This window comes from Dysidea avara, chromosome 10, assembly GCF_963678975.1.
Source record: "Dysidea avara chromosome 10, odDysAvar1.4, whole genome shotgun sequence".
NCBI lineage: Eukaryota > Metazoa > Porifera > Demospongiae > Dictyoceratida > Dysideidae > Dysidea > Dysidea avara.
The window spans coordinates 9,679,301-9,703,532 of NC_089281.1; the positions used below are offsets into that span (position 1 = coordinate 9,679,301).

General features: G+C 38.3%; 1 long non-coding RNA gene across 3 annotated transcripts; it reads left to right on the top strand.

The window, feature by feature from the left end:
• The first annotated feature begins 54 nt into the window (after positions 1 to 54).
• LOC136237133 (uncharacterized) lies at positions 55 to 22,119 on the top strand. 3 transcript variants are annotated; one of them, XR_010692325.1, is made up of 4 exons: positions 3,036 to 3,770; positions 4,025 to 4,103; positions 4,198 to 4,246; positions 5,319 to 5,633. It is a non-coding gene; the product is annotated as an uncharacterized lncRNA (long non-coding RNA). The 3 variants fall into 3 exon arrangements; XR_010692324.1 differs by lacking the exons at positions 3,036 to 3,770; positions 4,025 to 4,103; positions 5,319 to 5,633 and adding exons at positions 55 to 138; positions 21,839 to 22,119; XR_010692323.1 differs by lacking the exons at positions 3,036 to 3,770; positions 4,025 to 4,103 and adding an exon at positions 55 to 138.
• The last annotated feature ends 2,113 nt before the right edge of the window (positions 22,120 to 24,232 follow it).

Here is a 24,232-nt window from a genome sequence, read left to right on the forward strand (position 1 = left end):
ACCGTAGGTAGCGCGCCCCAGTGTACTCATTGTTAAGGTTATTCGTATACTTAGTATACGGCGGATGCTGAAACGTGCATACTAGTAGCGGATTGTGGCTGGCTCTTGCTTGGGCTCTCGGTACGGGCTACTGATCTTGTAAGTATGTGAGACTGATGTCAACACGAATAACTCAATAAATACGTTCCTGGATGGGTAGCTACCAAGTTGCCTGCTTGAGTCCTGGTGAGTGAAATGATTGCGAATGATTGCCGGCCGTGCATGTGCATGATGCAGCGGCGGAGGAAGTAGTTGATATGAGGGGTGGTTGGGCTGACCCAGACTTATTTCTATAGGTTGGTAAGGTGAGATCAAAAAAAAAAAAAAAAGGTCACAACCAACTGACAAGAGCTTTCCACTTCACCAGCTACTTCGCTTAGGCTCCTAGGCTATGGGTAAACACCTCGAACAGGCTCTGCCTTCTGTGTACACCCTCCAGTGCCTAACTGGTAAAGTAGATAATAACAACAACATTTCCCTACTTAGGTGGCCTCCCCAAAGTTGGCTCCGAGCGTGGCGCTTGGCCGGAATCTGGTTGGCCTGCGGATCAAGTCACGACGGGGTTGGCTTTTTTTTCACCCCTTCTAGGTATTTGTCCCGTTTCACTTTAGGATATTTAGCTCAGATTTTCGCTTAGGCTCCTAGGCTATGGGTAAACACCTCGAACAGGCTCTGCCTTCTGTGTACACCCTCCAGTGCCTAACTGGTAAAGTAGATAACAATAACAACAACCATTTCTAGCTGATTAACAACATAAAAATCCTTACATAGCTCGCTACACAATAACTACTTTATTAGAGTGACTGCTCTATTAGAGTATATCGATCTTTATCACGGTTTTCAGCCCTACTCCAAGAAAGATAATTTCGGTGTGATATCATTCTGAGGGGGGCTTTAGCCCCCTAGCCCCCCCCCCCCCCCCCCTTTCCGCCGCCTATGGCATGATGTGTCCTGTATTTTGATGCACTTGACATCCTCAGTTCTGAGGTTTGTGCATAACTAAATAGTGGTGAGTCAGGACTTGAATAGGCTTTTATTTTGGAGATTATTATTATTATTATTATTATTGGGGGTACAGGTAAGGAGGCAAAGCCTGTAAAAACCTGATCTATACAATCAAACTACTACAAAAATAACTATACAATATCATACTGGTAATCATAATAAAATCTATCTAGGTGTGTCTTAAACAAATTGGTTGAATGAACATTAACTGAGTCATATGGGAGTCCATTCCAATCATTTATAATTCTTACTGAATAAAAGTGACGGCGTGGCAAGCAGGTAGCGTGTGGTTTATAGATCTTTAAATCATGACCTCTTGTTATAGAAGATGATCGAAGGGTAAATAAAGATGAGCTATCCATGTCCAGCATGTTATGAAATAGTCTGTATGTGTAAATTAAGTCCCCTCTACGACGTCGATATCTGAGAGATGGTAAGTTTAGGTGGTTTAATCTGTCAACATATTGCAAGTCTTTAATTTCGCTCACTAACTTGGTAGCTCTTCTTTGAATTTTTTCAACTGACTGCTGATCGAGTATGAACTGTGGACCCCATATAATATTTCCATATTCTAATATGGGACGAACAAAGGATTTGTACAGTTGGAGTAACACGTTGGTGTTCAAGTACTCAAACGATTTATTAATCACAGCTAGTATACGATTAGCTCTTGCAGTTACTATAGCAGTATGGTTATGAAACTTCAGAGAAGAGTCAACGATGATTCCCAAATCTTTGACTGACTCAGTAGATGTTATAACATTACCATCAATACAATAATTTCCATAGGAGTGGGTGAGACCTAAATGCAAAACATAACACTTGCTAATATTAAAATTAAGCAACCAGGTTCTCGACCATTCAAACAATATATCAATATCCCGTTGAAGTTGTAAGTAATCGGCTTCACATCTAATTGATCGAAAGATCTTGGCATCATCAGCAAATAGTAAGATTGAGCTGTCCACAGATAACGGAATATCATTAACATATAATAGAAAGAGCATGGGGCCAAGGACTGAACCTTGGGGAACCCCACTAGAGACTGTGGACCAACTAGAGTGATCACCATTAAGCACAACTCGTTGCCTTCTACCAGAAAGAAAATTCTGTACCCATCTTAGTAGAGACCCGCCCATGCCATATGCCTTCAATTTCATCAGTAGTCGATTATGAGGGACAGAATCAAATGCCTTTCGGAAATCTAAATATATAATGTCAACAGGATAGCCATCATTAAGTGATTGGGTCCAGTAGTCCATTGCTGTAAGAAGCTGTGTTGTGCACGACCTGCCAGCAATGAAACCATGTTGGCTTGGAGAAAATAAACTGTTAGTGAGCATGTGGTGTGTGATATGATCTTTAATGATTGACTCCAAAATTCGGACTATAGGTGACGTTAAACTTATTGGACGGTAGTTATCAGCAGCAGAACGATTTCCCTTCTTGTGAATTGGTGTGACATGGGCGTGTTTCCAACTACTAGGGAGACAGCTACTACTAAGTGACTTTTTAAACAGTATACACAATGGAACACTAAGTTGTAAAGCAGTTTCCTTTAATGAGAGTAGAGGCCAACCGTCAGGTCCTGATGATTTGTTTACATTGATTTTCTCTAACCTGTCAAGTACAATGGATGGTGTTATATCGACATCATTAAGTGTTGGTACTGTGTGATCAAGATGAAATGAAGGTACTGAGGATATATCCTCTCTAGTATATACACTGGCAAAATGATTGTTGAAAACATTAGCCATCTCAGTGTTGGAGTGTGTCATGGAGCCATCAGCATGTTGTAGACAATTGATACTAGACTTTGATTTTAATCTGGAGTTTACATATTTCCAAAATACTTTCTGGTTAGTTTTAATATTGGAGGCGATTTTCTCTTCAGATAATGCACTTATCAATGTTTCCCCACTACTATGAGCACAAGCAGAGGTGGGGATAAGTGGAGATTTGAACATTAAAAGTTCTAATCTCCACTACCTGGTGGTCTTGCTACCCCCTACTATTCCCATGGTCTTCAGTCTTCATGCTTGGCTTGGAACTACAGTGCATCACTCAACATATCTTTTAACAGCTTTCTTTTGTACATGATCTAGTAGACAGCACGTGATCTTTGCATACAAAAGAGATAGAGCTTAATGTGAAAAATCCAAGGATAAATCTCAGTGTTTGAAAGTAAAGAAAGTTCAACAAGATATCACCTGTGATTAAATGTCCCATTACCTTGGGCAAGGTTGGCGGTTGGTTCCCCCACCTCTGCTCATGTTTATAGCAGTGGTACAAAACATTGATAGGTGCATTATGTCTATGTACTGATTCAATCCTCAGTGCACCAGGATTAGTCAGTGCATAAACGTTATCTCCATGACCAGTAAGTTCCTTGTGGTGTTACAATGCTGCGATCTGTATGTGGTTGTGTATTTAAGATACTGTGGAATTGCTGACCATTAGCTATACAATGGGGGTTGTACTTCAAAGTAATGTGTACTATGCTTATGATCTTCATTCTTGGTCAAAGTACAAAATGGGCCTTGACATTAAAAGGACACTTAACTCTTAATTAGTTAAATTCTCATAAAACTCACATTCACATTGTATTTCAAACAGATATGTGACTTTATAGTTGTCCTGTGAGCTACTACAAAAGTTCTTTTTGCCATTGATTCCGACCTAGGATGAAGATCACACTACACAACACATTGTAGTGTCACTCAGCTGTGAGTTGCAACACTCTTAGACTTGTACATGAGATTAACTATACCTTGTGCACAAACAAGTATCTTCAATAGCAGGCCTTCATCTAGTCGGGGGTGGGGGGGAGGGCAAAGGAAGGTTTTATGAGAGTGGGGGAGGGCAGTAGTGTAAAGATCCATGTGCTTACCATGTACACACATGGCATTTGGTTCTGGGGACATGCTCACCAGAAGTTTTTGTATTTTAGACTCTTGGAATGCTTTTGGTGCATCCTCAGGTACATGAGAATAACATGCCGCTGCGTTTTGTTGCTTCTGGTGCATTTTCAAGTATCTGAGGATAACTTGCCACTACAGGTGATTTTTGCATTTTAGGTGTATTCTCAGGTACATGTTGCTCCAGGAAAATTTTTGTATTATTAATTTATTTGTTATATATTATTCACCTAAGGACCCACTACTGAAAGCCTGTGTAGCAGCTCATTTGACTTTGATTTAAGGTGAGTTTGTAATAAATGGTCATGGTATGTATACAGTGTACTTCTTGAGTGATCACTTGATCTTGGCCCGAGAAAGTTTAGCAATTCTGAATACTTGATCTTGGCCTGAGGAAGTTTAGCAATTCTGAATCAATTAAAAGATAAAGATATATGACTCCACAAAGGGAAAGAGAAGGGTGCATTTTCTCCAAATGTCCCATGCATTGGTTGTGGGGATGCGGGGCTCTCTAGTACTAAACTTTTAGACCTTACTAGCTTAAAACCCTTCTATTCAGAATTAGGTACAAGCTACTAAAACCTTATTATTTTGTATACAAATGAAATTATAAATTTTCACTTTCAAAATTAATCATTGTGTTTACATGTAATTCTGTTGTTACATCAATAAACAATAAAAAAACAACTATATCTACAGTATGATTGCAAAGTTGCATAGACTAAAGTGTGTGGTCAGAGTGGATATTAATAGTAAACATAATTCCTCATATGTAGCACATACCTTTTGAAGATGGTAATGTGTGTGAAAACAGGACATGTGGGCACGTACAATGGCCTACATTTTTATACTTTCATCACTCTTAATATCATGCATATTATTCTATTCCAGTAATAAGATATGACCTGTTGTTTGATGGAGTGTAGTTTGTGTCCACGTGCCTTATTTTTGCATTTGGGATACAGTCACATAAACAAATAAAATTACTTGTACAAGATCATAGTAAGTATACATAGTAGCACGTTATTCAATTTAAGGAGTCCAGGGAGGTGATTCTAAAGTGGTATTGTAGCACGGAAAGGATTGTTGATAATTTATTATATATTGAAATTTTATGAGTATTGCAGTCCCAGCCCTACATCTGACATTTTCTACAAGTGGAAATTTCCTTCAAAAGTTTCTATACATGTGATAGACCCTGGTAATGAATAGGAGTCATATTCCTTGCTTGACATAGAGAGCTTGTGCCATGTAAATTAATATCCATAACCTTCCAAATTACATGTTAACAGTCCATTGTGCCATGTAATCTGTATAGAATTGTATATATTATATTGATGTGACCTACATTTCTAGCATACTAAATGCACAAGGGGATGTCATGTAGGGAAGTGCTGCAGATATATATAAAAATGAGTCTTGCAAGAATCTTGCAAGATGGATGTATAACAAGAGTCTTTCATGTAACTTGCAAGATTTTGGGACATGGTCTAAGGAAGAGAAAATCTTGAGAACACCTTGCAAGAATCATGCATGTACCATCTTACAAGAAGTATGCAGGAATCATGCAAGCAAAGAAAAAGTGATCAAACACTCTTAAGTTAATTAGTAAAGTATTGTGCCCCCTGTTGCACCCGTGGGTATCCGGTATCCACCTGACCACAAATTGGATCTACAGGTATGATGAAACACATGTAACAATTAAGAGTATATTGGTATAAGGTTTTCAACTCACAGCATTTGTATTTATCCTTACTTAACTCTGTTAGCAAAATGTATAAGAAACCTATATCAAAAGTGTTTGGTTTCGATTGTGGGTTTTGGTTTATATTATAGTTTTGCAGTGATGATATGGTCATATTTGCTTGAGTTAAATTATGCTTAGAATGCCACAAACCTAACCATATGCTTACCAAAATTTTGGGATCTAAATAGGGTGGTTTGAGTATACTCACTGTAGTGTGGAAAGTTCCGTACCAAAGTGGCAAGCAGTTCATCTAAGTAGCTACAGTATAAGCAACTTCTCTTTGTTTCACTACTTTTAACCTATTCCATTGTTTTATTCCATTGTTTTGCTACTTTTTCATCCATAATCCTAAAGATATACTGCTACTTGGTCTCTTTAAGGATGGAGGGATATGCAATCACAACTTTTTTGTGCTGCAATTTGTATGATTGAGATAAATAGTTACATTCATTTAACTAGCTGCTACAGCAGAGTTAATGCTTTGACAATATAGGATTTACTCTAAAATATATAGAATGGCGTACTTTAAAAACAAGTTGATCATATTGATTCTGGTGATTTTGATGTCCCTCATGATATCATACAGGTAATAGAATAAAAAGTTATATTTGCACTTTTCTCTGCTATTATCCATGCCATCTCTTATATTAGAAATTATATAGTGTATGAGAAAGAAATTTGTTGTGAGAAACTAAGAATTTATATATATAGTTACTGTAAGATGCACGCTGCTGCAAGCAGGCAAAAATTTTACTAAGCCTCCTGAACAGACCCTTGATATGAGTTTGTACAACTTGAAAACTCGTAGTTATAAGAACAACTTGATCCATATAATAAAGCCGTGTAACAACAGTATGATAAAAGCATCAGAAGTTTTCAAACCTGGCTTGGTCAACCTGAAGAGATCTGTGTATGTACAATATTTGGGCTCGGAAAGATATAATAAACTGTTGAAAATCAGATATATAAAACTAATGTACACACTGATTGATCCCTAACTTTGTTCACTAACTGCATCCGAATTCGTGTATATGACTCTCACCAGAGCTGCACATCATAGAAGAAAATAGCTAGCCACTTCTATATATAACTTTAGGGCAAAGATTCAACAATTGTCAGTGTCACTATAATGGTTCTTTGGGCTAACGTTGTGTAATAATAGGCCCTGCCTCCTGTGTCTGCTGCTTCCATAGCATCAACTGCTGCTGCTATTTTAGCTGCAGCTTCTTTAACTTCTGCCACATGCTTCATTAGCTGCTATGCCGCTAATGCTGTTGTTTTAGCAGCTGCTTTAGCTGCAGCAGCTACTGTTTTAGCCTCTTAGCTGCTTTGGCTGTTGCTTTAGCTGCAACAGCTGCTACTTTAGCTGCAGCAGCTACTACTTTAGCTGCAACAGCTACTACTTTAAATATTGCAGCTACTGCTTATAGCTGCAACAGCTATGTCTTTAGCTGCAGTTATAGCTACTGCTTTTAGCTTCAGCAGCTACTGCTTTAGCTACAATAGCTGCTGCTTTAAATATAGCAGCTACTGCTTTTAGCTGCAACAGCTATGTCTTTAGCTGCAGTAGCTACTGCTTTTAGCTTCAGCAGCTACTGCTTTAGCTGCAATAGCTGCTGCTTTAAATATAGAAGCTACTGCTTTTAGCTGCAACAGCTATGTCTTTAGCTGCAGTAGCTACTGCTTTAGCTGCAATAGCTACTGCTTTAGCTGCAATAGCTGCTGCTTTAAATATAGCAGCTACTGTTTTAGCTGCAACAGCTATCTCTTTAGCTGCAGCAGCTACTGCTTTTAGCTTCAGCAGCTACTGCTTTAGCTGCAATAGCTGCTGCTTTAAGTATAGCAGCTACTGCTAAATATAGCAGCTACTGCTTTTAGCTGTAACAGCTATGTCTTTAGCTGCAGTAGCTACTGCTTTTAGCTTCACCAACTACTGCTTTAGCTGTGACAGCTACTGCTTTAGCTGCGACAGCTACTGCTTTAGCTGTGACAGCTACTGCTTTAGCTACAGCAGCTACTACTTTTAGCTGCAACAGCTATGTCTTTAGCTGCAGTAGCTACTGCTTTAGCTGCGACAGCTACTGCTTTAGCTACAGCAGCTACTACTTTTAGCTGCAGCAGTTACTGTTTTGCTGTAGTTGAAGTTTCTTTATCTGCTCTATATCTTTTAGCCTATGTCATTTTTAGCTGCAGTTGTTTTAGCCAGCTGCTTCTTTAGCTACAGTTGCAGCAAGCTACTATAGCTGCAGCTTCATTAGCTGTTTTAGCTAGTGCTACTGCTGCAATTTCTTAGTTAGAGTTTCTTTAGTTGATGTATAGTTGCTCCTGTTACTTGTACTGCTTAAATTTAGCTGCAACTCATTTTAGCTGTTGATGTTGCTGCTGCTGCTGCCTCAGCTGCTGTCACTTCAATTATTATTGCTACTACTTAACTACTACTACTTACCTATTGTGTAGTTTGCTGCATTGCTGCTGTTTTAATTTCTTATGCTTCTGCTGCTACTGTTAAAGTTGCTTTAGCTGCTGCATTTATGAATTATGTGCTACTTATAAAGGGATCTACAAAATTTTATAAGGTAGAATCGAAACCTACTTGTATATGATAATATTATGAGAGAGTCTGTGGAAATTTTCTGAGGTTTCAGAAGCTTTGAGCTATTTTCATTGGGTTTTTGAGTTTTAATATGCAAGCCACTTCTTGCTATACATGGTAAGATATTATCATTAAAGCTCCTTGCAAGATGTGTCTTGCTGTTCGCAAGGTAAGATATTATCATGAAAGTTACTTGCAAGATGTGCCTTGCTATTCACAAGGCAAGATATTATCTTGAAAGTTACTTGCAAGATGTGTCTTGCTGTTCACAAGGTAAGATATCATCTTGAAAGTTACTTGCAAGATGTGTCTTGCTGTTCACAAGGTAAGATATCATCTTGAAAGTTACTTGCAAGATGTGTCTTGCTGTTCACAAGGTAAGATATCATCTTGAAAGTTACTTGCAAGATGTGTCTTGCGAAGATGTTTGCATGCAAGATACTTGAAAGATTACTTCAAGATAATTGAAACATGACTAATTCTTGAAAAATACTTGAAAGACATTTTTGATGGGTAGATCTGCAACCATGGTCAAAGTATTGACCAACAGAAATTTATCATTGACCTGTGACTTGCAGTGCTTATTGTGTTTGACCTGTCGCTTAATTGTTTCTTGACCACTGTTTATTTTATAATTTTGTATGCCTCCCTTTGTACCAAAAATTTCTTGGTACGTGCTACCAACAACTGTGAGAAAAACATCTTTGTAATCACAATGAAATGTCTGGTGATGCTTAAACTTTGAAACATCTTCTTGGAGATCCTTACATCTGTAATAACGTTACATTCGCCAGCCTCGTGTTCAGATTCTAATTAATGACTACTCAACAAGTTACACGCATGCGTGCCATAAGAATGCTTACCATAATACATAACACTTCCTCCCCTCTAAAAAACAATTACAACATTTGAGAAGTTACAATGATTGGGAGGGGGGGGTATGAGTAATCAAGAAAAGAAAAAAATTACAACAATTTGAAAAAATTACAACAATCAAGATAAATATAGCGAAAGGAAAAAAAAAAAACGTAATGTGTGCATTAAAGTTCAGTTCATCTCTTCAATCAACCTCGCAGGTGGATGACGGTTTCTAGTTGGCCACAATGTCACTATAACTCCTGTCCATGGGTATCATTGAGGGAATTGCTTTCTACTTCTATAGGCACAAAAGGTACTATTTCGTTGTTTGTTGTAGTGGACTCATCCTGTTTATCATGCTCCTGATCAGCTTGTTCATTATCAGGAGTTGGGTTTCCAACATCTAAAGTGCTGGTAGCAGGCAGCAGGTGGTCAACATGTGCTTGGCGGGAATGTCCATCTACAGACACTTCATAGTTTAGAGGGCCCAATACCTTGGTTACAATGCCCTTTCTCCATCGATCAGTAGCATTGGGGCGCAGATCACGTACTATAATATTGTCATTGACAGCAAAAGTTCGAGGTTGTTTGTCACCCACTTGCATCTCGGCAGCTTGCTCCAATCGCTGTGAAGTACAAGGGTGTACTAGAGAAAGGCGAGTCCGTGGCACACTGTTGAGGAGAAGCTCTGCCGGAGTTCTGGATGTTGTGGTATGCTGAGTGTTGCGGTATGTGGCCAGAAAACGTGCGACATGCGTATCCAAAGTGGCGTCCTTGGTCACCTTTGCTTTGCTCAAGGCATGCTTGACGGTCTTTACCATATTTTCTGCAGCCCATTGGAAGAGGGATGGTAAGGTGGTACCTGGCGATGCACAATGCCATTAGCTGCAACAAACTGCTGGAACTCCATGGATTGAAAAGGTGAGCCATTGTCAGAAACTAAGGTGGTGTGAAGACCATGGCATGCAAAAATGTGTCGAAGTTTGTCAATGGTCTGTTGGGCTGATGTTGAAGACACAATGTGTACTTCTGGCCACCTTGAGTAGGCATCAACAGCAACCAACAATAAGCGTCCACCAAAATGGGCATGGTTCACGTGTACTCTTTGCCATGGGTGTTGGGGGATCATCCATGGGTGAGCTGGTGCCTTTGGTGGGTTCCTGCTAGCAGCACAGCATTCAACACAAGCACGGCAAACTTCTTCAATTTGGGAGTCTAATCCTGGCCACCAGAAATAGCTACGAGCAAGGGACTTCATTATGCTCATCCCCAAATGGCTGGTATGGAGTTCCTGTAACAGTGACTGACAGAAAGCCAGAGGGATTACCACTCTTGAACCCCATAGGATACAACCATCCAGGACAGATAATTCTGTATAACGCTTGCGAAAAGGGCTAAGGTCTAGTGCAGTGTCTGCAGGCCAGTGACCATGCTGGATTGATTTCAACACAATGGCTAATTCTTTGTCACGTTTGGACTCCTTTGCAATCTGGGTTGCTGTAACTGGCAGGTCATCCATCTGTACAACTACATGAATCTTTTCAGCACTATCGAGTGCTTGCCCAGATAATGACAATCTTGACATGCAGTCAGCACAGTGGTTAGCTGTACCATTGATATGTTCAATGGTATACTGGTATGCACTGAGAGTAAGGGCCCACCTCTGCATACGTGCCGCAGCCATAGGTGGTATACCCTGCTTATTCCCAAAAATCTTGCAGAGAGGGCGATGGTCCATTACGAGTATGAACGGACGACCATACAGGTACAGGTGAAAACGATGTACCCCAAACACCAGGGCTAAACCCTCACGCTCAATCTGTGCATATGCTTGTTCGGGCTTGGAAAGTGTGCGTGATGCATAGGCAACAGGCTTCTGGCTGCCATCCTCCATTATGTGCACCAAACAAGCACCTAAGCCATATGCTGACGCATCACAAAACAGCTTTACTGGCCTATTAGCATCATAATGGGCTAATGCCCTGTCAGAACTAAGCAATTGCTTGGCAGTATCAAAAGCTTTCTGGTGCACACTTGTCCAAGCCCAACTAGCATTCTTCTGCAAAAACTGGTTTAATGGGTGTAATGTATGTGACACATTAGGTAAGAACCTAGCATTATAGGTCAACATACCAAGGAATGATTGTAGTTCCTACTTGTTAGTCGGAGCAGGTGCATCTCTAATTCCAGCTATCCTCTCTGCTGTTGGCTTGACACCTTCTGGAGAAATCCTATGCCCTAAAAATTCCAAATCCTTGGCAAAGAACTCGCACTTGGATTGCTTCAGTTTGAGTCCATACTCTCTCAATCGATGTAGCACCATCCGAAGATTCTCAATGTGCTCTGCTCTGGTGCGACCTGTAATTAGAATGTCATCAATATAATAAGCACTATTGAGGATTCCAGCTAAGATCTGGGTCATAGCACGTTGCCACAGGGATGGTGGTGATACCAAAAGGAAGACGAGTATACCTATACAAGCCACGATGGGTATTGATAGTGAGGAGTGGCTGGCATTCACTTTTGACTTTCATTTGCTTATATGCCCTAGCTAGGTCAAGTTTAGTGTAGGACTCACCATTGGCTAAGGCACTAAACATCTCCTCTGGTGTGGGCAGGGGGTATGTATGAGACTGCAGAACAGGGTTAATGGAGACCTTGAAATCCCCACAAATCCTGATACCCCCATCCTTCTTATGTACCACGACAATCGGTGTTGCCCAATCACTTCTTTCCACTGGCACTAGTTCCCCTTCCTGTACTTACTGTTGTAACTGTCTCTCTACCTTTTCCTTAAGTGCGAATGGTACTGGGCGGGCCTTGTGAAAACGAGGGGTAGCTGATTCAATGACAGTAACAGTTGCTTCAATTCCTCTCAAAACTCCTAATTCATCACGAAAAACCTCTGAAAATTCTTTGATCAAGTCATCTTTCACCACATTAGCAGTTGTTTGGTGGACAGTGGTGGCTTGGGTAATCAGTGAAATAAGGTCAAAGTTAAGCAAGGCCTTCCAATCTCTTCCCAAGAGGGGTAACTGCTTCTTAACATCTACCACTACAAATACTGCTGAGATGGTACAATCATTGATTTTAATGGTAGCCTGGCATTCCCCAGCAACAATCAGTGGGGATTTATCATATTGGTATAAGGAAACTCGAGATGGCTTTGACACGCACACATCTGCCAAGAACTGTTCAAAGATCGGCAAAGGAATAGTAGAGCGTTCTGCCCCTGAATCGACTTCCATCTCAATTGGTCTTGAGTTGATGTTTACTGTGAGCAGAAACTTGTTTGCTCGTGTGCCTAACTGTAAAATGTTATGTAAGTATCCCGAGCTGTCACTACTGTCGTCATCATCACTTTCTACAGTCTCTTGCACGGATCCAATACGCTTACCCTTGGCAGTGTCCTTGTCTTGTCGGTCAGCAGGGTGCTTGGAACGACACACTGAAGCCAAATGTCCAACCTTCTGGCAATTGCGGCATTTAAACGTTTTGCATTGCGTTGGTTGGTGGCCAGACCTGCCACAGCGATAACATAGAGGTTTGGCAGACATCTTGTGCAACTCCCTGCTCAATTGCTCAGCTGAAGCACCATGTATTCCCCGGCTTTCCCTTGTGGCTGTCTCAGCTGCAGTGGCCTTCTGAATAGCTGTTTGTAGTGTCAGGTCCTGTATAGTGAGGAGTTCGCGTTGGCATTTACGATCGTTCAAACCACAGACAAACTGATCGCGAAGGGCGGTGTCCAAATACTGACCGAATTGCATGTCTTCGCTAGCCGCCTTAAGGCTGCAATAAAATCAGTGGTTCGTTCTTGATCTTCCTGCGTACGTTTGAAGAACTTATAGCGTTCTGCTATCTCAATAGTTTGAGGCCGGTAGTGCGCTGTCAGTAGTGCTACCACTTGGTCCAGTGTTAACATCGCAATATCTTTAGGACTTGCCAAATCATGTAGTTTGACGAAGGTAGTTTGCCCTAACATTGTTATAAAAAGGGCTTTCTTGCGGTCTTGCTGGGCTACATCTCCGGACTTGATGTTATTGGCCGTACAGTAGAATTCAAAACGCTGACGGAAGTCTTCTATTGTTTCTTTGGTTGAGTCAAATTCTTTAATTTGTCGATGAGCCATCCTCGTCTCCAAAAATGTAATAACGTTACATTCGTCAGCCTCGTGTTCAGATTCTAATTAATGACTACTCAACAAGTTACACGCATGCATGCCATAAGAATGCTTACCATAATACATAGCAACATCTTGTGAGCTATGTATAATTCCATAAACTTGATTCCAGTTACGCATAGTTTGGGCCTAAAACTGTGTTTCATTGATCATTGACCCACTATTTTATAGCCTTGACCGTTGATGCATTTGCAATGCAAGTGGACAACTTAAAAATAAATCTTCATTGGAGTCCACAGTTTGTTACTAATAATACGTACATGGTGAAAAGAGTAGTACTAATAGTTAGACACCAAGACTAAGGGAGAACAAAGTAATTTAGTAACTTCAAAGACTAGAGGCAGTAACATCCCAAGTGCAGTATAACGGTGCTACCGAAGGACTACTAGATTAGCAGTTTGTCTTTGTATTGTATTAGTTTATCATGTATAAAATTGCTTGAGGGCATGCATGTGACTAAAGTGGACATGTATAGGTGACTAAGTGATTTAGTAAACATCTAAATGAGCTATGATGTTGTCTAAAATATTAAACTAGCTCAACCAGGGGACCTAAAAGGAGGCCTGTACGTGTAGTGGTCAGATGACCCGACCAATTAAATATAACTGACACAACATTGTAACTTATCATAGATGTGCCCAAACACCTTAAAGAGCAGTGATACTGTGTCAAAAAGTGTTCTTGAGTCCTGCTGTGCTAGAAGCAATTTAAAGTTCAGCTCTATTATCTATGGCCGTTCAGTCCTTTATTGTATAATCAGTATAAATAACTGTCTACACTATGTTGCTAGTAAGGAAGTATTATACTAAGAAAAATAATTGTTACTCTACTTATGACACCTGTCTCACATGGTACTTCTATCAGCCAGTAGCTGATGATGTTAAACACTGTCACTATGTGCTGCCAATGATTGTGACCAGCACAGAAGTTATTCAATAAGTAGCAACCATGCTATAATGCTTTTAAATACTACCAACAGCAAATGTAAAAACATACATGATACCCTGCAGCCATGGGATGAATCAAAATTGTTAACATAAATAGGTAACCATGGGTATGGTTCTGCACGTGTAAAGTAGTGGCTCCTACACTTTTGTTTTCTAGTTAGCAAAAATAAGTCTGCTTTCAGTAAGTGTGTGCCTGATAACACAACATTATTGTGGGCCTGATAACACAACATCTGTTGGTGATGTGGCTAATATCAGTATCCCTTTTGTGAATTTGTAGACAAGACAAGGTGAGGGGATTTCTCACCTTGCTTTTGTTGTAAGTGAGGTTCCAACAGCTCCAGGTTTGCACACCTGGCCTAAATGACTAAACAGTTGAAGTTAATTTGGTTGTTATCATTTGCGATCATGTGCCATATACTATACATTAGGGGTTGTGTATTGTTGGATTAATTAGCAGAACTATGCATTCCATGGTTACCGTACACATACAAATTTTCAAGGGACGTGATTTTCATGGATTTAACAGTTGCTTTGCTTTCCGCTAATTTTTCATCCTTGAAAATTAATGATTATCAAGCTTAATTCTATGTTTTCTAATAGATAACCTCAGCGAGAAACGACTGATCCTCAAAATTAAAACCACGAAAATCCTGACATTCATCGATCCCAAAAATTACATACTGTACCTCAAATATTTGTACATATATGGCGATATATTATTTGGTCATTCGCATTAAGACAAGTGCTGTATCCGAACAATGAAACATCCAGACTATTTGCCTTAGAACATTTAGAAACCATCTAAAATCGATATACTGTATTATACACAAACAGGTAGAGTGTATACCCACAAACATGAATCTGTCTTTCATGTCAAATGATAAGTACAGTAAATTTACATCACAGCGGACCATTAGCTACTTTAAATCAGGTGTTAAAGTAACTTGCCATGCACAAATGCTGTATACATCACTGTCAAAGTAGTACAGTCTTTAATAAATAGCATGATGGTATAACTCAGGTTACTACAAAATTATGTTGCCGGATATAAGCATAATGAACAGGAGATGTATGCAAATTGTGTGTAGAATTCTAAAAACCAATTTCATAAATATGTTATATAGAAATTTATTAGATAGCCCCCATGCAGTGTTCATTTATTTATTATGAGCCATTTGATAAGACCTTCCTCATGGATTTTCTAGTAAGCTGCTTCTCTCCCCAAGCTCACGAGTTATATAGCACCGAATATTCTGAAACTTAAACATACTGGTTTTCCAGATCACTTTACGGGTGAAGTTTTGGCCTCCCAACTGTCCACATTAACAGGTTTCCACATAACAAACCATTTTGTTGTTTGATTATCAATTAGCTGTGGAACCTGTTAATAATGTTAATAATGTTAATAATGGACACTTAATTATATGTGGACACCTGTAAAATCCAGAATCTGGACATTTAGTAATGATCTCAAAGTATCCCTTAGCATATAAATCGACCATGATAAAGAGGAAGCTTTGAATCATCTTTATTGCAATGTTATACTACACAATATTAATTCTAAAAGAAAGCTAAACTAATATAGCACCATTGCTTACTTTTGCTTAGCTTTTTGTTGTCATGTTTATGTTATAAAAAACAGTTTCCAGTTTTTCTTCCACAACGTACTCCAACATTTATACCTTCAATCTTTCTACACAAATTATAATCATTGATATACCAATAGTCAGTATAATAACACAATATTGTAGCTGTATACAAATGTTGGTATCATGAAAATCATAATAAGTTGTAATTTCAAGCTAGAAAACAAAGAACATTTTTCAGAAATTTATCAGGTATGGATGGTATACTGGTACATAGGTGGGTGCAGTCAAGCCCAAATATCCCATCAAAAAGTTTTAATTCACTACGTACAAGTATCTCAAAGACTTTCACAGGACTAGTAACCTGTAGAAGATTGTATCATGTCTCACAGGTGAAGGTATGGGCACCTGATTCACCTACTACTGTAAATCAAGAAAAATTCAGTCAAAAATTTTTGTCGCTGGCTGTATCAATAAAGTTAAATGACAAATTATTTTAACTATTATATGTATAATTTGTGCATACAAATATTAACTTATAGCTAGTTATACTGTCAAATATTTTTTGTTAATTATGCAAGTAACAAAAATGTGTAGAATTGAAATTTAAATAGACGAAAATTATCTACGTCAAAGTTTTCCTGATTTATGGTACGTGATACATGGACAGTTGGCATTTGCTTCTCCAGTGACACCAGGCTGCCAGGTCTCCATTGAACAACTGAGTAGACTGGAGTAATGTGAGTAAAGTTTCTTACTCAAGGAACACCAAAATATCAGTTGGTGTAAACAGACATCGAACCTATGCAAACTTAAATCACCAGGCTGATGCTCTAGCCACTTGGCCTGGTATTACACACACGCATGCACGCACCCACACACACACACACACACACACACACACACGCACACACACTTACCACACACAAACACGTGCACACACACACACGCTCGTTCTATTTAACAAGCATGCGGGTAAGACTCCACATATTAGTGAAAAACTACTCACATTTAGTGAGTGCAAACTTTTAATTACGGATGCACTCACAGTGTTGAATAGACAAGACTGTATACAGTTAGTATGTGCCTCTAATATGCAAGACTGAGAATGTGGTGTACATGTTTATCACTAATGATGCTTAATAGTTGAAAAGGTAATATGCAGCATCAAAGTTTTAATAGACGAAAATTATCTACGTCGAAGTTTTCCTGATTTATGGTATATGTGATAATGGACATTTGGCATTTGCTTCCTCAGTGACACCAGGCTGCCAGGTCCCCACTGGACAGCTGAGTAGACTGGAGTAATGTGAGCAAAGTTTCTTGCTCAAGGAAACACCAGAATATCAATAGGTGTAACCAGGTATCGAACCTATAGAGCCTTAATTTCCATTACCAGGCTGATGCTCTAGCCACTTGGCCTGGTATTACACGCAAACACACACACACACGAGTGTGCGTGCTTACTCTATTTAACAGGCATGCAGGTAAGGCTATACATATTAATGAAAAACTATGCACATTTAGTGAGTTCAAACTCTTAGTTAGGCACTCATACTGTTGAGTAGACAAGACTACAGTTTGTATGTGCCTCTAATATGCAAGACTGAGAATGTGGTGTACATGTATATTGCTAATGATGCTTAATAGTTGAAAAGGTACTTCAGCCAACTGAATGTAAGTCAGTAGTCCAATCTAGTTATCCAGCCCAGTATTCTAGTCCAGTAATATGCATACAAAAATTTTATATTTGCATGTTGTAAGATCTGCATAACAAATACTGAGTTTCATAACAAATATCAAAAGCAAATGCTGAGTTGAAAGTTGTAGTTAATTGGTGTGATTACAGTTGCCAGGGCCGCCCACAGGGGGGGGGGGGGGGGCAATTGGGGCATTTTGCCCCGGGCCCCAGCCTGAAAGAGGCCTGAAGGGCCCCCCGAATACCTGTTTAAAAGATCGATATACTCTAATAGAGCAGTCAGATCTAAATACTCTAATAGAGCAGTCACAGTATTCTTCAGAGGAGCAGTGTAGCAAGCTTATAGATAAGGAGATATGGGTAGTTATGTCATTGCCAGCAGGTTGTGACGTTTTTTTTTTTTTTTTTTTTTTTTTTTGGTCTTCACCTTACAACTTGGGTCAAGGGCCCCACTTTAACTCTTTGCCCTGGGCCCCTTAATTTCTATGGGCGGCCCTGACAGTTGCATCATATAGGAATTAGACCACAACTCCACAGTAGTTTTTGTACATGCGGCCACAATAGACTAGTCATCTTGCTATCCCAAACTCTGTGTTAAATGTATATACTCAAGAATTAAAACATACTATCTTTTGTAGTACCTAGTCTGATGTATATGATATTTTATGCATGGAGGCACTTCTTATAAACTGAAGCAGATACACTTTATTTCCATTTTTGGTTGCGGAAGACGGTCATCAGCAAGTATATATGCCATTTGTTCACCAATTGAAATAGGCTGGCATACATATAACCTGAAACTTTTTAGATATGGCACAATATGAGGTATTTAGATGTTGTGAAAAATTTATCTTGTAGCTGGCTTCAGAAGTTACTAGGTTACAATGGAAATGAACTGAATGGCACAACAAATTGTACTGGGAAATTACAAATATTTGAAGTGATTAAAGCAGATGACAGTGGCCACAACAAATTACAGTGAATTACGATAGGTAACAATGGGTTACAGTGGAGTACAGTAGATTACAATGGGTTGCGGTAGGTTACAATGGGTTACAGTAGGTTACAATGGGTTACGGTAGGTTACAATGGGTTACAGTAGGTTACAATGGGTTACGGTAGGTTACAATGGGTTACAGTAGGTTACAATGGGTTACGGTAGGTTACAATGGGTTACGGTAGGTTACAATAGGTTACAATGGGTTACAGTAGGTTACAATAGGTTACAGTAGGTTACAATGGGTTACGATAGGTTACAGTAGGTTACAATGGGTTACGGTAGGTTACAATGGGTTACAGTAGGTTACAATGGGTTACGGTAGGTTACAATGGGTTACGGTAGGTTACAATGGGTTACGGTAGGTTACAATGGGTTACAATGGATTATGGTAGGTTACAATTGGTTACGGTAGGCCACAGTGGGTTACAACAGGTTACAGTATGTTACACCATGTTATAATGGGTTACAACAGGTTACGGTAGGTTACAAGAAGCTACGGTTGGTTGCAATAGGTTACAACAGGTTATGATAGGCTACAGTCTGTTACAAACAGTTACAGTGGTTTAAGGCCTGTTACAATGAGTTATGATGGGTTACAATAGGTTATTTGTGGTTATATAGCAGGTTATGATGGGTTGCAACAAGGTACAGTAGGTCACAGCTTGTTACAACACTTCCAATAGTAGAAAATTTGACTATAACGTCTGATTGACAGTGTTCTGTTGTTTTGTATTATGATATTTTTGATTTCCATGAATCAAATGGAAACTATTTGTGTCCATGGCAACCACAATGATTATGCCACAATATACATATTGTAAAACTACTCCTACACACTTTTGAGTTTTTCCTAACAACTACACTCATTCAGCTTAAAAATTGTGATGTGAGAGTTTGGAATTTGTTTTTAATGGTAGTTATATACTTTGAAACAAATCAAATTTTATTATTATTATTATTTGATTGGGCCATGATTTCCAAATTGTTGACAGGCTTTCTCATAATAATTATATATTTAAATTGCTACCAGAAATTATCTAAACACTGATATAATTATAGTGCTTGAATGTTAACATTGCTATGGTGGGTGCAGTTACAACTGTTGCAGAGATAGCTACTAGTCCAGTAGAATGACTAGTTTAGAGATACTTGTAATATTAAAAACAGTACTACAGCAGAATACAACTAGCAACAACTTTATAACTCAGCAAAATCAGAGATAACAGCATACAAATGACAAGTCTTTTTGTACAAAACTAAATCATCTATAGATACTACTGTTCTAGTACATTCTGCAATAACTAGAATGATCAAATTTCCTCAAAGTTCTAAATGGTTCTACAGAATTCTAGAACATTCTGGACACGTATTCTTCCTTAAAAACAACTTCATGTGTTTGGTAAATAGTTCCATTGATTTAATAGCAAAAAATGTGTTGTCTAGCTGATGACCTAGGCATCAACTTTAGCTGATGCCCATGGCCTCTGGTAATGGTTGAGCTACAGGGGTGCAAATAGTAGGTTCCATGTCATAGTAGTTATTCAATATTTTGTAGGCTTCAATCAAATTACTCCTTTGGCATCTATAGTAAAGGGATACAGATCTTATTTTTAAGTGGCTTTCATATGACAAATGGGAGACCATGAAGGTATTGGTGGCTTGTCTCTGAACTTTTTCTAGTGCTGTATGTTTATATCTTTGGCCAGATAAGGGTTCCAAACCTGTACACAGCACTCAATATGGGACGTACATACATTTTGAATAAAAAGACAAGCATATCAACTAAGTTAATCTTAAAACACCTTCTGATAAAACAAAGAGCCTGAGAAGCGTGTCTGGGGATCTGTGCCATTGTGTATTTTAGCTTAAACTTTCTAATAAAACAATCATTTCTTTGATTGCTTGTATCACTTCATGTATGATATTGATGGAGTCGGTCCAAGCATGTAGCGAATTTAAAACATGCATAATTGCATATTAAACAAAGTTACATTAAATGTCATGCAATTGAAGAAATATGCTTCAGTCTATTTTATCGCAAACAGGTCAGTGACATAATGGTCTATATATTATTATCTAGCTATCATATCAGTATGTAATGAATTACAATGAGTCATCCATCTTTTCAGCCTAAAGTATGCAAAGAGTATTCTGCTAGGGGGAGATGGATAATTGTATACTATTAATTAAATAAAATTAATAACCAAAATGTAAGATTAAAAATTACTTTAAACCAGCTGATTAATAATTCATACATAAAGTACTGGACTTATACTGAAACTGAAAGGCCAGGATACGGATAGTGTAAATATCTGTATTATAATTATATATGCATTTAAATGATGATACTACCCCTGAGTTTATCTGTACCTTGATCTGTTACAGTTTTATAGCTATATTGTATTTAAAATTTTTAAGAGTACTGTAATTATCAAGAAAAGTTGTATGCATTTTCAACATTATTTCAGCAATCTTTATGAGTTATAAAGAACTTAACACTATTAATATCAGGTCATAATTTACTTTAATGGTATACTCGTACATTGAGCCATTGTGCTTCAAATAATCACAATTAATTTGTGACTGGATTTACGTAAGAAAAAGGGTTTTCCACACATCTAATTCCATAAACTTGGGAGACGATTCCTTAGTGTTCAAGTAATATAACATAATTATTATCCTGAAACTTTCACCATGTATTCAGCTATGATAGTGCTCACTTCTGACCAAATTACAAGTCAATATAGCTCTTTCCATTCTAAAGATATGAATTGCCAAAGTTTACAAACTGAATGTGTGTGGAAGATTAGGGAGACCCCCTATTTTGCAAATCTGGTCATATTTGTACATTTGCATGGTATGTGGTTAGTAAAATGTTTGTAACAATCACATCATTCCACCTTTCCATAGTCACAAAAATGCAACAGTACCACTGACAACCCATGCATGGCACTTTTATGTTGACACAAGTAGAAAGGTCATCAGTGATATCAATTGGAATTACTCATGTGGTTTCCATACTACAGTAGGTCTCCAAACAAAGCTTAGGCCTGGATCTCCAGTAAGCATGTACTCTGCCTTTGGATCCTTACTGTGTACCCATAAACATAATCAAATTTATAGTACTGACTTAAGACTAATGTGAGGAATAAAACAATCACTATGGAAAATTTAATGTATTATTATATACATGATTTATTTATTTGATTTAATGCACAAAGAACTCAATCATAAGTGTGTAAAAGTGCATCTGTGTAATTTAGTGTTAAAGTCATCAACATTTTCAACAGCAACAACCGAAAGGAATTCCAGATTTTAATGGTTGATGGCAGAAATGAGTGGTGGTAGCAGTTGATCTGGTAGAAATAGGGGTGAATCTTTGATTGTAACCTCGTGTAATTGTGGAGGATGGGTGAAGATATAGTAGAAACTCATTTGAAACTGCATTATGTAGCATTTTGTTCAACATAGTAACTTCAGCATAATTTCTCCTGTCCTCTAGCATTAGCCAATCCAAACTATTAAGTTACATTTTAGAACAATTATAGGCATTTACAGTGTGAATGTTGTGTCTATTGTGTTATTGTAAACTGTTTAAACATCATCGTCTACTAATGTTGATTCTCTTGCTTACATTACATATGTTAGAACTATAGTAGAGTTGTTTGGTCCTCTCATTCTGTCACTTCTAGAAATGATACAACGTAAAGTAGCTCGATTTATTTTTAACTGTTATACTAGAAACACCATTGTGACAGCTTGTACAGCAAAGTTGAATCGCTGTTTTCTGTTTCTCCTGTAAGCAGAAATATATGTATATCTATGACTACTGCATGTATTTAGCTTACCTAGCTCAATACGTATAAGCATCTTGTCTTTGCAATTCCATCAGAATATTTTTACGGCTAATGTAGATACAAACAGGCCTTATACATTGCACATGCAAAGTGAAATGTGCATGTAGCAAAATACACAGTACTGTTACAGTAAATTTTAAACGTTGAATATGTAAACCTTCAATGCAAAATACATTTACTGTTAAATCACTTTGACAAGCAGAGTAGTGTAGTAGTAAATAAAACAATCTATGAAAAGTGAACTCATGTTTGCATAGAAGAGCTGTAGCCACCACACATGCACCAATTACCTAAATTTAATTGGCAGCTGGATATGAGATGTATTGACAGACATAGAAATGAATGGCTCACTAAGCAGCCACCTCCTTAACCATCTCTGTATGTAGTGGCCACGTTCTTAATCATTTCTCTAAAGTGACTGCCTCAAGTAGTTTCTCAAAGATCAGTCATCCTCATTCAACTTATCACAATGATAATGATTAAGTGTAAGAAAGCTAACCTTTATACATATGGATGCTTGTTCGTCGAACGTAACTAAGCCTCCTTTAAGGTTTAAACTTGTAACAAGCATGATGCGAACATACAATCATACTACACAGAAACATGTGGTTTTCATATACATGTGGTTTTGTGACAGGGTACTGAAACACATTGTTATTCTTTTATATGTCATACCTGATGATTGATACTTTCATTTTCCTTACTCACACTTACTGAAGTATCACAATCCTCCTACATAAACTACAGTATGCTGTAACATACTGACTAGTGTATATATATGGTTACACTGTCATTAAATAGATCACTGCATGTCAAACAGCTTACTTACCTAACTTTATATTAGTAAGGCTGTACCGATACCACATTTTACAGCCAATACCGATATCTGTTATTTATTGTCTTTCCGATACAGGTTTTCTTATACACCGATATTACATATTCAACCGACACTTAATAATTGTAACCGATATGTACTATTGTGAGATTTAGCATCATAATAGCTGTGCTAAATTTACTAAAATTTATTGTTCACAAGGAGCTTTTATTCAAAATAGTCTGTTTTTGGTCAGTATAACGACAGAGTAATATCAAGAGTTAATAATAAGAGAGGAGAGTGTCTAACGCTGTATAGGCCTGTAATAGGTGATTGCGCAGAAGTTAAACGGCTTCCTTTCCGTGTAACGTACTGGCTTCTAGTATTTGTTCGTTTCCTTACCGCAATTAGTTTAGCCGCACCGTGATGAATCCTCGAGAATATTTGAAGACTGAACTAAAGACTGAGCTGTATGTACAGGGAACAGTGCTCCTTCAATTGAAGAATGCTCAAAGGTAGGGTAACATGGCGACGCAGTGAAAATTCAAAGCGATACTCCGCCTTTGGTTCAGTGTTCATTGGTTTCTCAGACGCTCTCCCCCAGAGTTATCTTCGAGGTTAACAGCAACACTTCTTTACGCAACAGAGCGATGCTCTTCGTGTTGAACTTGAACATCGAGTTGAACGCACGCCCTTGTGTCTGGGATAGCCTTTGTGGTTAAATGTGAAAATATACTAGCCAGTCTGTCGTTACGCGGAAAAGAAGCCGTTTAACTTCTGCACAATCATCTGTTACAGGACTATACGGCGTTAGACACTCTCTTCTCTATATTATTAACTCTTGGTAATATCATACAACAAATATGTATTACCATAGATAATACGTAGTATATATTATCTATGGTATTACCAAAAAAGTTGTACAAAAAACCCTCAAAAATGAAAACACACCACGTATTCACTATTAGAGTTGAACCCAGGGCAGC